Genomic DNA, 16962 nt, shown 5'->3' with positions numbered 1-16962 from the left:
AGCCTGTTACTCTAACTTGACGTTAGTGATGAAGATTGGAATTTTTGTGTTCTGGTTCATGTGAACTCTGCTTTCACGTATAATATTTTTGAAATATTATTGAATTATTGTTGAATTATTGACTTAAAATGCATTCTGATTAAGCTTATTTTGTTCAACCATGCAACTGTAGCAAAGTGTACTACATTTTTTTAAGTGGATAGATCTTGTTTTAGGGACAAATTTAAATCAATGCAGAGACAAATGCAATTAATTGTGAATAACTGCACAAAATAATGCAATTAATCACAATAAATGCACTTCTACTATCATTACCTGTGTGGCAATTTCTCCAGAATGATACATCATGATTTTTTAGACAGTGACAATTTGTCGTCTCAGGAAAACAATGTTATGTTTTCACAAAATCTCAAATTATTATGCTGGCATCTCTGATCCATGGGGGAAAATGGTTTATTATAGTGACCTAAATAACTTGACATCATGGTAAACAGTAAAAATATGAATCATTGGCTTTTTAGTGCTTCCATACAACACGAGACCAAGGATTTCTAAACTGCTTGTTCACGCTCATCCTTACTCTGCTTTAAGATGGCTGGAGGTTAAGACTGACAGGAGTAATTCAGGGCTGAACTCATTTACTTTAGCAGGAAAGCTTGCTCTCCAATTATAGCAAGTCCCTCTTTTCAGTCCTGTGGCTGTTCTTTGCAATTTGACTTATTTGTTTGAGGTAAATCAACTCTGACATTTAGCGTCACGCTGATTTTCTCAGAACAGGGCTTGATAAGTGCTTGTCACAATGAGCTACTTCATGGTCTTCCAAACATAGCACAGATTTACACCATAAAGCAACGGGGCTTTGATTAAGGCACATCATACAGACGCAAGTGGTGCTGCTGTTTTGTTTGGAGTGATAATTTTACACATGTATATTTTAATGCAAAGCTGATATTGCATCATTGCTTTTGCCTATTTTAAGAGGTGAGAAATGTACGAGGTTATAAACATACACCTTTAACACCTTTGCTAACATCTCATCATTACCTATTACCAATCCACACCTTCTCCTGAACTGGCATTTTGTTTTTCTATGTCAGTGTCATTGCAGTACAGCTATATAGAGCATGTCGAGTCATCTGTCAAGCTTTCTGTAATGGGAGAAATGAAGCAGCAAGGAAGCGTAATGAAAGCTTGATGCGCTGTGACATTAATTTGGACTATGCTTCTGGTATTCCAATTACTACATATATTCAAGATATAGCACAGGTGGTTAAAAACAGGATTGCATAACATGCTACTTTGATCTGCGCTAATTGACCTGGTGGGCTGCTTAATGAGGGCCAGAGGGGTGTCAGCCCGAGCTGTCGACCCTCTTGTCAACACTCACTAATTAGACACAAACTCTCACAGACAGCGTGTGCTTAACCATGGCAACATGTTGCCTTGCTTGCCTCCTCACAACCATAAACCACACCTGTCACAGCAAAACAGTACTAATTGAACGTAAAGCAATTCACAATTTTACCCTTACCTCAGTATCTACTATACAAGACTAGACGGCAGCCACTCCTCTTTTAGCTATGCAATATTGTATATTATAGATAACAGTATGTCATACAGTGTCAGAAACTCTATTAGTCTATTTGAGGTTACTTAAAAGGCAATTCTCTTTTTTTAAGTTGTTAAGATGTAATCAAAGTCATTCGGATTAGCCCAAATGTCTGTAGCTACACTATATAACCATAAGTTTGTGAACATCCCTCCTAATTATTGCGAACACTAACAGGTGTATAAAATCAAGCACATAGCCATGCAGTCTCCATACACAAACATTTAAGGTAGAATGGGTTGTACTGAAGTGAATTTTAAGGGGGGGTGCACCAAGTGATGAAGCTCATGATGCAGAAATCTCTCCTTCTTCTGTTGCATCACTTCCTAGAGAGTTCCAAACTGCCTCTGGAAGCAAAATCAGACGCGAGAGCTGTGCGTAAGAAGCTTCAGGAAATGTGTTTCCATGAGTGAGCAGCTGCAAACAACCAGCCTAAGATCACTATGTACAATGCCAAGCATTGGCTGGAGTGGTGTAAAGCATGCCACCACTGAACTCTGGGGCAGTGGAAATGAATTTCTGGAGTGATGAGTCACACTTCACTAGAATGCGTTGTGCCAACAGTGAAGTTTGGTGGGATTTTTCAAGGTTTAGGTAGCATGGGATATTCAACAAGCTCATATAGGTGTGATGGTCTCATGACCACATACTCTGGCCATATAGCTGCAGCAAAGAAAAACTGCTAGAAAAGCTGATAAGCCACATTGCGGCTAATGACTCAGCTTCAGTTTGGAAAGGACTCCAAGAGATCATGAATTATAAAACTTAAAAACCTCTACCATCATTCCAGCCCCCCCCCCCCTCCTAAAAAGAAAAATTTAAAGAGTACAGGACTTAATGAATACAGGCCAGTAGCCCTGACCTCTGTAGTCATGAAGGTCTTGGAACACCTGGTTCTATCACATCTGAAGGCCATTACAAATCCTCTGCTGGATCCCCTGCAATTCACATACAGAGCTAACAGGTCTGTTGATGAGTCTTAGTAATATGTTGGGCCACCACAAGCTACCAGCACAACTTCAATGTGCATAGTCTCTCTCATCTACAAGTCTCTGGAAATGCATTTGAGAGATGAAACACACACACATCATCCAAACCGCTTATCCTTCTGGGTCGCAGGGGGTTGGGCGGGGCGGTGCTGGAGCCTATCCCAGCTGTCATTGGGCGGAAGGCAGGACACACCCTGGACAGGTGAGACGAAACACTATTTTATCAAAAATGAGATCAAAATCTCCCAGACATTCAATTAGGTTGCAATCTGGTGACTGTGAAGACCACCCCATAGGATTTATATCATTTTCTTATCCATTAAATCATTCAGTGATGCCTCATGTCTGTGAATAGAGGTACTGTGATCCTGGAAGAGACCACTCCCATCGGGATAGAAATGTTTCATCATAGGATAAAGGTAATCAGTCAGAATAACTTTGTATTGATTGGCATTGACCCTTCAGTCTAAGTAGACAAGTGGACCCAATTCATGCCAACAAAATGCCCCCTACGGCATAAGAGAGCCACCAGACCCCCTCAGTGTAGGGATCAAGCATGTAGATCTGTACCATTCTCTTGGTGTGGGCAACACATGCACTTGCCCACTTGGAGATATGGTGAAGGATGACTCGTCTGACTATATGACTTTTTTCATGTCTCCTTTTTGCACTTTTTTCCTTTCATTTAATTTAGTTTTCCTTTGATTTGTCAACCATCTGTGTTTTTAAAATCTATTCATAGTGGACAAGTATATTAAGTATATTTAGAGCCCCCCTAAAAAATTCTTCATACACTGTATTGCCAAAAGTATTCACTCACCCATCCAAATCATTGAATTCAGGTGTTCCAATCACTTCCATGGCCACAGGTGTATAAAACCAAGCACCTAGGCATGCAGACTGCTTCTACAAACATTTGTGAAAGAATGTGTCGCTCTCAGGAGCTCAGTGAATTCCAGCGTGGTACCATGATAGAATGCCACCTGTGCAACAAGTCCAGTAGTGAAATTTCCTCACTACTAAATATTCCACAGTCAACTGTCAGTGGTATTATAACAAAGTGGAAGTGATTGGGAACGACAGCAACTCAGCCATGAAGTGGTAGCCATGTAAATGACAGAGCAGAGTCAGTGGACACTGAGGCGCATAGGTCACCAACTTTCTGCAGATTCAATCGCTACAGACCTCTAAACTTCATGTGGCCTTCAGATTAGCTCAGGAACAGTGCATAGAGAGCTTCATGGAATGGGTTTCCATGGCTGAGCAGCTGCATCCAAGCCTTACATCACCAAGCACAATGCAAAGCATCAAACGCAGTGGTGTAAAGTACCGCCACTGGACTCTAGAGCAGTGGAGACGTGTTCTCTAAAGTGATGAATCACGCTTCTCCGTCTGGCAATCCAATGGACGAGTCTGGGTTTGGCGGTTGCCAGGAGAACGGTACTTGTCTGACTGTACTGTGCCAAGTGTAAAGTTTGGTGGAGGGGGGATTATGGTGTGCGGTTGGTTTTCAGGAGTTGGGCTCGGCCCCTTAGTTCCAAGATTAGATTAGATTTTGGACAATTTCATGCTCCCAACTGTGTGGGAACAGTTTGGGGACGGCCCCTTCATGTTCCAACATGACTGCGCACCAGTGCACAAAGCAAGGTCCATAAAGATGTGGATGAGCGAGTCTGGTGTGGAAGAACTTGACTGACCTGCACAGAGTCCTGACCTCAACCCGATAGAACACCTTTGGGATGAATTAGAGCGGAGACTGCGAGCCAGGCCTTCTCGTCCAACATCAGTGTCTGACCTCAGAAATGCGCTCCTGGAAGAATGGTCAAAAATACCCATAAACACACTCCTAAACCTTATTGAAAGCCTTCCCAGAAGAGTTGAAGCTGTTATAGCTGCAAAGGGTGGGCTGACATCATATTAAACCCTATGGATTAATTCAAGTTCATATGCATGTGAAGGCAGACGAGCGAATATTTTTGACTATATATATATATATATATATATATATATATGTGTGTGTGTGTGTGTGTGTGTGTGTGTGTGTGTGTGTGTGTGTGTGTGTGTAGTTGTAACCACTATTATACTTTTAGCAACATTACATATAAAAGTTCAGAGCACATGTATAGTATCACTGGTTGGTTGGTTGGTTGGTTGGTTAGGATGGTAAGCTACGTTTGCATTATTGACATCAAGACTTCTGGTTCCTATCACTGCCACTGTAAAGAAATCTTTTTTAGTGATTAAATATGGTTTAAGGCAAGTGTATAATTGGTTTAATAAAAAAGTCTATTACTTGTTAGCTACATTATCTTCATAGCTCCAGTGCGAAAGTAAAGAACAAACCTCAGACACCAAATATGTTTTGGCTGATTGACCACATCAGGGGCAGTGAGAAAATTTTATAAATTAGATCATCACATTAGTCTTTGTAGGCTAAAGGCTTGCCAAAAAGCAAACGACAAAAAATCTAATATTTCAGATTAATTTAACTAAAGGTTTTGCATTATAAGTTGGTGAAAAGGATTAAATTTAGCTGGAGTCAAGAGAAGTTCAGGAGTGTTAGCCAAAGCAGCAGTGTATTAGAATCAACAATCCAGGCAATAATATATCACAAATATAACTTTCCAAATGAAGGGATGAATCATGTGTATTATCATGGAATAAAAATGGCTTTCAGATCTGTTCCTGGGACACCTACAGTGCAGTTCACTGTGTGAACAGCCTTGGGCTTGTAGTTAATATGGCTCCATCTGTTGGGGGCTGGACTGGGAGTGGGAGAGAACTGCTCTGATTTTGCCTTATCCACAGTGTTCCTGGACAAAGATATTACTCAATATGCTTCACATGTTGTTAGAGGAGGAGGCAAGACTTCAACAAGCATTAAAAGCAGTGATATTTCAAGCTACTGTAAAACTACTCAATGTACACTTGTACACCATATGTCCAAAAGTATCCAGACACCTCTAGTTAGTGAATTTTTTATTGAACATTGGCATCATCAAATAGTATTTTATTGCATTTTAAGGTGGTTTTAGTCATTCCGCTTTGTGTCATAACACTCCATGAAAAAAAATTACTGTAACTGGATCTCATGGCTATGCTAATAGCTAGTTAACAGTTAAAATTTACCACTACTTTATGTTATAATAACAAAATATGTTCTGTATATGTTCAGTTGCTTTATGCCTTTATAATAGATGTTTTGACATCCTTGGTCAGAACATATTGTTCCCCTGCTTAATTAATTGTAGAAAAGCAAAATCAACAACAACAAAAAATGGGCAAAATTAGCATAGGGCTGTGGATTATTTAAAAAAAAAAATTAAAAAGTTTTGTTATTGAAAAATAGTCAGGGGAAATTGTTAGGTTTTCAGGTATAAGTATGAAGCTGCCTCTTCAGAGGAGCTAATGAACTAACACTAACCGATAAAGCATTGTATGCTGATAAGGACTCCTTGTTTTCTAAACGCTTATTCAGTGGATGATGTGTTAACATGTTTGTTTGTCGGACAATTATCACAGTTTCCCAACCTAGCAAACATAAGCTAGAGTAGTCCGTCTAGTTTGTGAAACTAAGCCGCACCAGAGCTAGTGTGCTAACAGTTTATCCTACTTATCAAGTGGTTGTTCTGCACATGCAGATATCATTAGCATATTATAGTAACTGGTAAGCAGTTTGCCTAATACTGCATTGTGTTAATGATAATTCTGCATTTTGAGTGTATTTTAAAGGCTCAGCTAAGAGTCTTTCTGATAAGGTGATTAGGCCATCAAAATATCCTACCTATAGCTTTAATGCCATTTAGGCATATCAGAATATCTTATCTACAATTTTATGCATTACAGTAGGGCATTTTGACAAGCAAGGACAATTCATCACTGGGTGCACTGCATATAACAATTCTGTGATAATGGCCTTTGACTACTCGGTAGTTTGCAAAATTTCTAGCTCCACCTACATTTTCCAGCTTGACACTTTATATCCCAGCAAGAAGGAGAACCAAATGCAGTATAGGTACTCTACACTATACTATGGTTTATTTTGCTTGGCACTGAAAATTATGACAAAATGTGAGATCATTAAATTGGAACCATAGTGTACCACACTACCCAGTGGGGAAAGAAAACACTAGATCTTTTCTTCTTGCCAATTTGATTGAGATCAACTGGCATGCTTAGCATTTTTGCATATGACACAGAGCATCTCAGTGGAGACCAAAAGTGAGAACCCTAAAAACTATCCAACAACCATCTCTGCAGCTTCACTTCTTCTAAAGTGCTGTGTTTTCCACATCATCTTCACTGATGCCACACTGGTGGCAAAAGTGGGATAACAACCCCCAGCAGACTGGTGCTTCTACAAATTCAAAGCAGATAGCAAAGAAAATTGAGCCTGGTTGAGGACTGTGGAAAAAGAAGCAGTACGGCAAAGACAGGCAGCAAACGGGGAAGAGAAAACAGTGCGTCAAGGCTCAGCAGCAGATGTAGCATGGCAGCCTGGCGGCATTGACTGTGGCCTTCCAGTGATGCTTTGAGCAGGTACCAGCATCGTGTTTGCCAGGGGCAGAGTCAGGGCTCCAACGCCTGTGTCAAAGGTGGCATCACCATGTTTAAAGACACTGAGCTCTTCAGTACGACCCATTCTACTGCCAGTGTTTGAGTATGGAGACTTTAAACACTTATTATGAACAGTTGTGACTGAAACACCTACGCTCAATAATTGGTAGGGGTGTCCACACACTTTTGGCCATATAGTGTGTATTTATAGTGTACTTTCTATATTTATTTTATTGGATTTAAATTTTATGCCGATACCTATGCCAAAAGAAATTCTTTTTAGGTGCGGTTCTTGAGGAATAAAGCTTTGGATTCTGATTAATGGCAGTATGTCAGTTGCTTAATTGTACCAGTGTATCCATCTGGAAGCATCTGCACTCATTATATTTCTCCAGTCAGTTATTTAAGTTTTACTTTAATCTGTCACCTCTATGGATGACAACATAAAAAAGAAACTATTCTATGAAAAAATCTTCATTGTAATGTGATAGTTATAAAATCAAATTAAACTCAGCCTCCATCTTATTCTGGGAGACACCTTTCTCAACAAACACTACCCTTCTTCTTTTTAGCTTTCACATCAAATGAAACATGTAATCTAAGTCTTCCAACAATGTAATATGTAGTCATAGTTATAGTGTTACAGTGCTGTCCTATTACCTGCTACCTGAGACTACTTTCAGATACATCTATCTGGAAAACTGTAGTGTGTTTGGAGAGTTAAGTTTAGAAATAGCTGCAACATATCAGTCACGTCTCAGCTTCATGTTTAAGTTTTTATGAGACTTGTATTTGAACTGTGCTCAGTGAGTGTACATAGCTGTGGAGGTGGGGGAGATGGTGGAACACATGCGTTATAACTCTAGAGAGGAAAACTTTTGAGACTCTTCAGAGCTATTTTTTCTACATAGAGCCTACAGACATCCTCTTGTGATGCTGCGGCATTTGATAGAGCTAAACCCAATAAGCCATGACCATATAATATGAGCTAATGTCGCTATAGGCAAAATTATTTCATCAAACTACATTTTTATGTTGTGTTTTTTTTTTGGTAAAATCTGCTTTACTCTAATTGGTGAAACTTAGCCTTCTCTGCTTGTTAGCAACAGTGGCCTCACAGCTCCGGCGCATGACGCAAGAAGAACTGGATGAAATAAAAACTTGTAAAGATTGATCACCCACACACCAGGTAAAAACTCTAGGTGAACAAAAAGTCAGGCTGTTCTTTTAACACAAATCACCAAATTCGTTCGAGTCAAAGATCTAACTAAAAAATATCTGTTCTTCTCATCATCTTTTTTTATTTCAGCCCAGCTATGTGGTTTTTACACCCCATACCAAACTTCATGTTGACAGCCCCCTGAATCACTTCAAGATAGCAGGTGCTGAAGGCACGCTGAGAGGGTTCATGCATATGACCTATATTTCAGCCAATCTGGCAACCCATGTCCTTATAAACTAATTAAGGGTGGAGGAGTGGTGGTCTTTGTGGAATGGTTTTATGTGTGGTTGAGTGCTAGGTGCAGGAATCTGGGTTTGCTGCATAAGGACTGATAAATACTTTGAGGTAAATTCCAACAAAATGTCCATATTTGTTAGTGTGCAGCTTTTGTAATATGCGAAATGGCAATGAATTCCCAAGTTTGAATTCAAATTTTCCACTTAGACATGCAAGTTTGGGCTCAAAATGAAAATAAATGAATTAAAAAGGAAAATAAATGAATTCAAAGCAGTTTCTAGACATGTTCTAGTTCTAGTCTACAAACATCAGTCCAATAAAAAATACTTCCTGACTCAACTTTAGTACAATTCTGAGACTGCAAGGCCGGTTAGACTTTTAACTCCACAAACTGGCCTTATGCCCATTATTTTTCCCTCTTAGACTGAATCTCTCCCACGATTTAAACTCATAGACCCACCCTAATCAGACTAAGCCAAACCATTGCTAAGAGCAGGTGGGTTAACAGAGGATAGTCTATAACAATCTAACTATATTAATGCAGACAAAATATATCGCTGCTGTCGGAACTAAACTTTGTATCTCCAAAATGGTAACTTTACAGGAGAAGGAAAAAACCTACTTTACTTTGAATGTAAGTCAATGGAACCAGACGTTTTTCCAAGTCATTTTTGGCCATTTCTGTTTGTCCATTCATCATGAATTTACATACAATGTAAAGGTCAACAGACAATTTCAAACTACGTCAAAAACTGAAAAACGTCAGCAGCGATATGCTGACATGTTATTTGGCCATTCATTCATATTACCGGTATGTTCATAATTGCTTATATTAAACATTGTTCTTTCTCTCCCACGGCCAGGCCCCCCCACCCCTTTAGTTAACCGGGGGCTTTTTCGGCTACTATAAAAGAAGAAGCTGGATGTGCTGCCGTTCCTAAAGTAACAGGACCAGAGAAACAATATCAACATCTAAATAAATATATGTGCACATTTTTACATTGGCTTTTACATATGTGTTGCTTTAAAATCACCAAGTCTACGCAAAATGTCCCAAAATAGTCTTGGTGATGGGGCAGGCCTACTGACCTCAGCACAGTCTTGCGAATGTGTGTGGTGTTAATGAGTTATTGATACTGTTCAGCAAGCCCACATTAGGAGTCAGTGAAGCTTCAGGGCTCCTTCCTTTCCTCACGCTGACAGAGGTAGCTCTCCGGTGCACCACCTCAAATACATGCTCACACCAAGGTGGGACTCGAGTACACTTTTCCCTGTAATGATACTTTTTAAGCTATTTCATAGTTATGTTACATTTACCAGAGCTAACATATGGAAGCATATTAGTATGAAAATTAAAATGAAACTGTAATATGCAAAATGGCAATGTAATCCTAAGTTTGTATTTTAATTTTCCACTCATACGTGCAAGTTTGGGCTCAAAATGAAAATTCAACTTCAATAATTCCATTTACATTTGCCATTTGGTGCACTATTAACATTTCATTTACACAGAGATTTAGATGCTTTATGAGTAGCTTTATTTAAAGTTAAATGTATTTTCAGAACTGCATATTTATGCTTTATGCGATTATCCAACAATGGTGTCAAAATGGTAACTGAAATGTAATTTAACTCATATGTATTTGCACTCCTTAATGATACATACATACATACATCATCTAAACCGCTTATCCTTCTGGGTCGCAGTGGGGTGCTGGAGCCTATCCCAGCTGTCATTGGGCGGAAGACAGGATACACCCTGGACAGGTCACCAGTCCATCGCAGGGCAGACAGACAGACATACACATTCACACCTAGGGGCAATTCAGCATGTCCAATCAGCCTGACTGCATGTTTTTGGACTGTGGGAGGAAACCAGAGTACCCGGAGGAAACCCACGCAGACAACAGGCAAACTCCACACAGAAATGACCCTGGTTGCCTGGCCGGGAATCGAACCCAGGTCGTTCTTGCTGTGAGGCGACAGCGCTACCCACTGCGCCACCGTGCCGCCCACTCCTTAATGATATTTTTTTTAAATTTCATTATTAGAGTGGACACTAAGCTAGAAAGATGTCATAATTCCACTGTAAATGGGAAACAGCACCTCTCATCTTTGCGAATACATATTCTTGTCTATGGCTTTCATTCAGCGTCAAAATGCTTTTGAAAATGCATTAAGCCAGATTGCATTTTTATTTTCACTGACTTCCCAACCTGTCAGTCATCCCATCAGGGAGGTTCCAACAGTGCATATTTCACATATTACATTTTCATTTTAATTTTGATATTGATATGCTTCCATACTATCATAGTTATTTTAATATATAATAACCATTAGAGAGTAGGAAAACAATCTCTGCTTTTCACAATTCAGTGTCCAACCTGAGGATAACTGGCTAACTAATCGTGGCTAAATAGCTACTGTGCTCTTTCAATATTTTTTTTTAAACTGCTGTTTTAGAATAACAAGCACAATAGCCATGTATTAAACCTAAAGCTGTTGCTTGAATGCAGAGGCATATAGGCCTGGGTTGGCCTGAGCCTACCCAGATTGATCACAGGCCTACCCAATCAAATGGGGTCAGAATATTTATTAAGCCAAATTTGAAATTTGATTGGATTTCTGTGAGCATTGTCATTGTATTATGGCCAATCAAAATCATTACACTGTCCGCCAGGCTCCGCCTTCTTTTCTCAGCCCAGCAGCTGTTGCTACCTGCCACTGCCTCAAACAAGGGCCTTGGCTAGGTAAAGATCTGGGGCTCAGCCCTATTCACTGCAGGAATGTGTTAGGGTCTCCTCTCCCTTTTTTTATTGATGTGAGGATCTAGACATCAACAAAACTTGCAGGAATGTGGTATGGATCATTGATGTGTTTTGTAAAAATGAATGGCATTAATGTTTTCTTTCTCTAGCAGTTTTTGAATGATGGGTGCAAATTGTTAATATGTTTAAAAGATGATTATTTGTAACTAAGACAATCATGTCCTTCCCAGTTTTCATGTGGAATAAGTGTCTTTTTAAACTTCTAGCACACTTTGATTTCTGTGTACTGCTGAAACTGCTGAAAGCTAAGAGAACTGATACAGGCAGCAGATAGAACACAAATGATGGCTAGTTAGTTTTTAGAATGGCCTCAATTTATAATTATTGTTAATGAGGGGTCTCAAAATAAGATTTCTACCAGACTGATCTTTTGACTTTGGTATAGTAAGCAATAGATTTCAACAAATAAAGCAAAATCCCAGGAAATCAGTTTAGCCTTTAACTATATTGCATTTGCATGTTGAAATTAGTCAACTGGATCATTCCAGTGATCAGTCATTTCCCTGTGTTTTAATCTCAGAGCTTTTAGTCTCGGTGTAGCAAAAGTTTTAATTTTCCTGTTAAAATCACTGTAACATTCTCCTAAGGAGCAATGCCTTAATGTCTGAACTTTTTGACTGCTTATTCACTCCTTTTTCCCTGCATGTGTCTCTCTGCTATTAATGGATTTTTTAACAATATGTTTAGGCCAAAACTTCATCTTAAAACTATTATGAAACAGCAGACGGCATAATATTTCATGTGACTACTTTCAGTGAGAGGCTTTTCAGACATCTGGTTCCTATCACTGCCTTCTACTATCTTAACCATTTAATTATTTCAAAATGTTGCCATTATATCTACCCTTTTCTGTTAATAATGTAATTTCTCGGTGCTGTTGTATAATTATTTTTATGCTGTAAAAAACATGATTTAGCAAAGCTTGAAAATTCATAGATTTTTATTCAGTTTGTCTCACAAATCACTATTTTGTACCATAAAGCACATAAATTAGAATGTCACATCAGTGATGCTTTATCTCCTTAACTGTTTACTGATCCAAGCTGTAAATGAGGTCATGCATACACTTGAAAAATATGCAATGGATCCAGCAAGTAAGAGACCCTCCTGTATATTATTTTTAAAATGATAGAAAACCGTAGCTTCATCAGTTCTACACATTGAAATTGATAAAATGATTTTGCTGTTGCCAACAGGGACATTCATATGATGTAACTCTTCTGAAGACAGATGTAAACAAGCGTCTTTCCTTTTTTTGGGGTCAGGTTCACATGGTTAACTTATTTTCACTTAGAAAATTAACTAAAAAAAATGAATTTGCCTGAGGGTGTTCAAACACTTACACTTATGCATTTTGTTGTACACTTTCATCCAATGCAACATACAATCTAATCATGTCGCAGAGGTAGGTGAGTGCAGCATTAGGAGTCCATAGGACCTTTCTTGGTGTTCTTGGCCAAGTAGGGAATCAAACCCTCGTCTGCCGCATGGAAGGTAATGGGGTAATTACTCATTATGCTATACCTTGCTGTCCCAAACCTTCGCATACGACTGTATAACTGTAAATATTCATAGCTTTATCCTCTATGTATGTTGAGTTGTTTAATCATTTTAGTAGCAGTTTAAAAAGACGCAGCAGCTGATTTCACATGTCTTGGAGGAACCAAGTGCTAGCTTTTACTCAAGAACCTCCATGTAATGTAAAGGTTCTGTACTAATTAGACTAATTGGGTTTTTTCTAAATCCCAACTTCCAAAAAGAAGCCTGTATTTTTAAGAGTATATGAAAATCCATTGCATTTGACCATGATTTATAGCTGGGGTCTCTAAATCCCCAAACAGAAGATGTGTATAATTTTCTGTAGAGCACTTCTGAAACATCTAACCAAGCTGAAATCGTATTTCATAGCCATCCTTACAAAACGAGGAAAAGTTATGCATCAGGTTGCTAAAACAGTGTTAAAGTTCCAGGGAGTAAAATATTAAAAATGCTTATATGATACTAAACTTTAGTATAATATTAAGCATCCAGCTGATAAAAATATGATAAACCACAGAATAAAACTGCTGAGACCTATTTGAGAACTGTGTGGGCGTGGCTAATGAGCAGCTTGATTGACAGCTGTCTGTCCAACACTCCTAGCCTGGTCTGCCACTCATACAGCTAAAATCACTTTCCAACTTTTATGTGACGGTAACTGCCAAACAAACAATGTTCATGTATGGATAAACAAATGAACAGGCGACAGGCAGCTACAGGCAGGTGGTCTAGCGTGCTAGCTTTCAGTTATTCTGGGTTGTCTTTAGCTTGCTAAGTTTCTCTGGCTCTGTAACTGTTTTGTGTGAGTGGAGCGAAAGACAACAGCCTTGTGATTGGTGAGAGGAAAGGTCATGGAGGTGTTACCCAAGATTAGGATGGCCCAGTTTACAATGAGAATAGAGAAATATGGTGAAATATTTCAGTCATTTATTGGTCATTGGAAAATTATTCAAAGAGTATACTTAGTACAGATTTACTGTTTGCCTACAAGGACAAGATGAACCTAATTAGAAATAAAACGGATTTAGGTTAAGTTTGTTCTTTAATCTTTCAAAGAAGAAGAGATCTTTTAAAGATAACGATGGTTAATTCACTTGTGCTTGAGTAATTTTCTTCATTAAAGAAACCAATATTGTACAGTATTGTTCAGTTTTTATATTTACGCTGAAGTCCGCTTAGTTTTTATGTATCAAAAACAATTCATTTTTACATGGAATTTTTTTAACCTCTCTTAATCCTCTCATAATTAAACAGGCTATTTTTGTTACTGTGCCTTTAAGACTGATATAAACATAAATGAGCTTTGTTTTGATTGGATGAATTGGCTGAATTGCTACTCATTCTTACAAGCAGTCCAGGTGGAAAGATTACTTATAACTTCAGGGTGAACAGACGGAGCTAAACTTATATAGGCTGAATATGTGGATACATGTAAATGTGTTTTATGACATCACAAAAACAATGAATTCAAAGCAAAAAGTTTTCGTAGCTTAATTTACATACGTGAGCAGGGAGTAAATTGTACATTTTGGAACTTTTGGAACTCTTACAGTGTTTACACACTATGTTAAACTCTTTATTAAAAAAAATCATGATATGTTATAATGATGTTATTTTTTCCATGATATGGGCCCTTTAATATTAATATCTTCTCAGTGAGTGCGTCTGCACACTGCAGTAGCCCTCTGGATGAGGAGGAAGAGTATGGATGCCTGATAATTGGATTTTGAATGATTTCCTCTGCAGAGTTAAAACTAGAGACTCTCTCTCACAATTTCTCTCACACGCGCCTTCAGCGACACAGCCGTCCTTTCCTTTCAGTCAACCACATCCCTATGGAGAGCCCCCCAAAAGCTACCACAAACAGAGGAGCTAAATGATCTCCTAAAGCGATGCACCAGGGCTAATTACAGTAAATTCTCCACAGACAAGAAAACAGCAAACAGTGAAACGTACCAGTGACATCTAGAGGTGGAGAAATCTCTCTCCTCATGCAGCTCTGTTTACTTGGCTAATGGTTTACAGAAGAAAAAGACGTGAGATAACAGCTGTACCTGCAGAGGCACCCCTGTGACCCGAGCTTGCTGGAAATGTGGAAAAAATAAACAAAGACTCAATCATAGTAGGTGCTAATGAAGAGGAGGACCACTGGGAGCATTGTGGAAAAGAAGGTCAGACCAGAGGTTCATCTACAGAAAGAGTATGACATAAACAGCCTATAGATTGATTCAACACTAGCACTGCAAGGCTTTGAGACGAGGATGTCCAATAAAGACTAGAGAGTACTACTGAAATGATTACGACTAAAATGCACTGGGCTGTTTTTGTTCATAGCTGTAATAAAAGAGAGTTTTTTAATTGGTGAGTGCCTTGGAAATAGCTTGGCCTGTTAGAATGTTAAGACTATACAGTATTTCTTTCCTTAATCACTATCATGACATCTGCTTTCACAATACTAATTTGCAGAATTATGCAATTTAGAAATATGCCTCTAAACAGACACTGAATGTTTGCTTTATTATGTTTTGTGAGGATTTTGACCAATCACACAGGTTCTTTTGACCATAAAGGCATTCACATGATCCAACAAACATTATGACCACCTCCTTGTTTCTACACTCATTGTCCATTTTATCTGCTCCACTTACTATATAGGTGCACTCTGTAGTTCTACAATTACAGACTGTAGTCCGTCTGTTTCTCTGCATACTTTATTAGCCCCCTTTTACCCTGTTCTTCAGTGGTCAGGACCCCCATGAACCCTCACATAGCAGGTACTATTTGGGTGGTGGATCATTCTCAGCACTGCAGTAACACTGACGTGATGGTGGTGTGTTAGTGTGTGTTGTGCTTGTACGAGTGGATCAGACACAGCAGTGCTGCAGGATTTTTTAAACACCTCAGTGTCACTGCTGGACTGAGAATAGTCAACCAACCAAAAATCCAGTGAACAGCGTCCTGTGGGCAGCGTCCTGTGACCACCAGTGAAGGACTAGAGGATGATGAGCTCATACTGTACAGTAAGAGATGAGCTATCGTCTATGGCTTTACATCTACAAGGTGGACTGACAAGGTAGGAGTGTCTAATAGAGTGGACAGAGAGTGGACACAGTGTTTAAAAACTCCGGCAGCACTGCTGTGTCTGATCCACTCGTACCAGTGTAACACACCACCACCTGAGAATGATCCACCACCCAAATAGTACCTGCTCTGTGAGGGTCCATGGGGGTCCTGATCACTGAAGAACAGGGTAAAAGGGGGCTAACAAAGTATGCAGAGAAACAGACGGACTACATTCTTTAATTGTAGAACTACAAAGTGCACCTATACAGTAAGTGGAGCAGATAAAATGGACAATGAGTGTAGAAACAAGGAGGTGGTCATAATGTTATGCCTGATTGGTGTATAACCACAACACCAGGGTTCACTAACATGTTTTGGCCCCCTAGATGGGACCTGCACTTGCACTGAAAGACATACTTATTAATCCTATACTTTCATGTACCAAAAAATACATATATTTAGAAAAGAGGTTGTTGATTACAGTAATATACTGCTGTATATGGATTTAGTTTTGAGTAATTGTTACAAATATCACAATATTTATTATCGTTAAAGCATAAAATATCACAAAGTTGCTCTTTGAGCGTATAATTCAGGTCTAGGCTATAAACTACAAACTGTTCTTAGAACTTCTCATCTGTAAAGAGAACAGCAAGTGGTTAAAGTGAAGTTCTAAGGGGAAATTTCACCAGCTGTACACAAAGTCCAAATATAGCTGGTGTTTAAGTTACGGTCACACATTTCTGCAAGAACTATCTTGTCGAGAAATCATCAGAGTGCTGCTCTAGCATTGCTGCTTGGGACTGTATGAAGAGGCCTGAATAGATTATTAAGATTTAGGAGTACATTACAGCAAATGTGTAGACATTTGCATAAATAAGTACTCATGTGAACGATATGATCAGTTAAGGTTATGGC

The sequence above is a fragment of the Colossoma macropomum genome, unplaced genomic scaffold, assembly GCF_904425465.1.
Source record: "Colossoma macropomum unplaced genomic scaffold, Colossoma_macropomum, whole genome shotgun sequence".
Taxonomy (NCBI): Eukaryota; Metazoa; Chordata; class Actinopteri; order Characiformes; family Serrasalmidae; genus Colossoma; species Colossoma macropomum.
Note: the sequence above shows the minus strand (reverse complement) of the source record.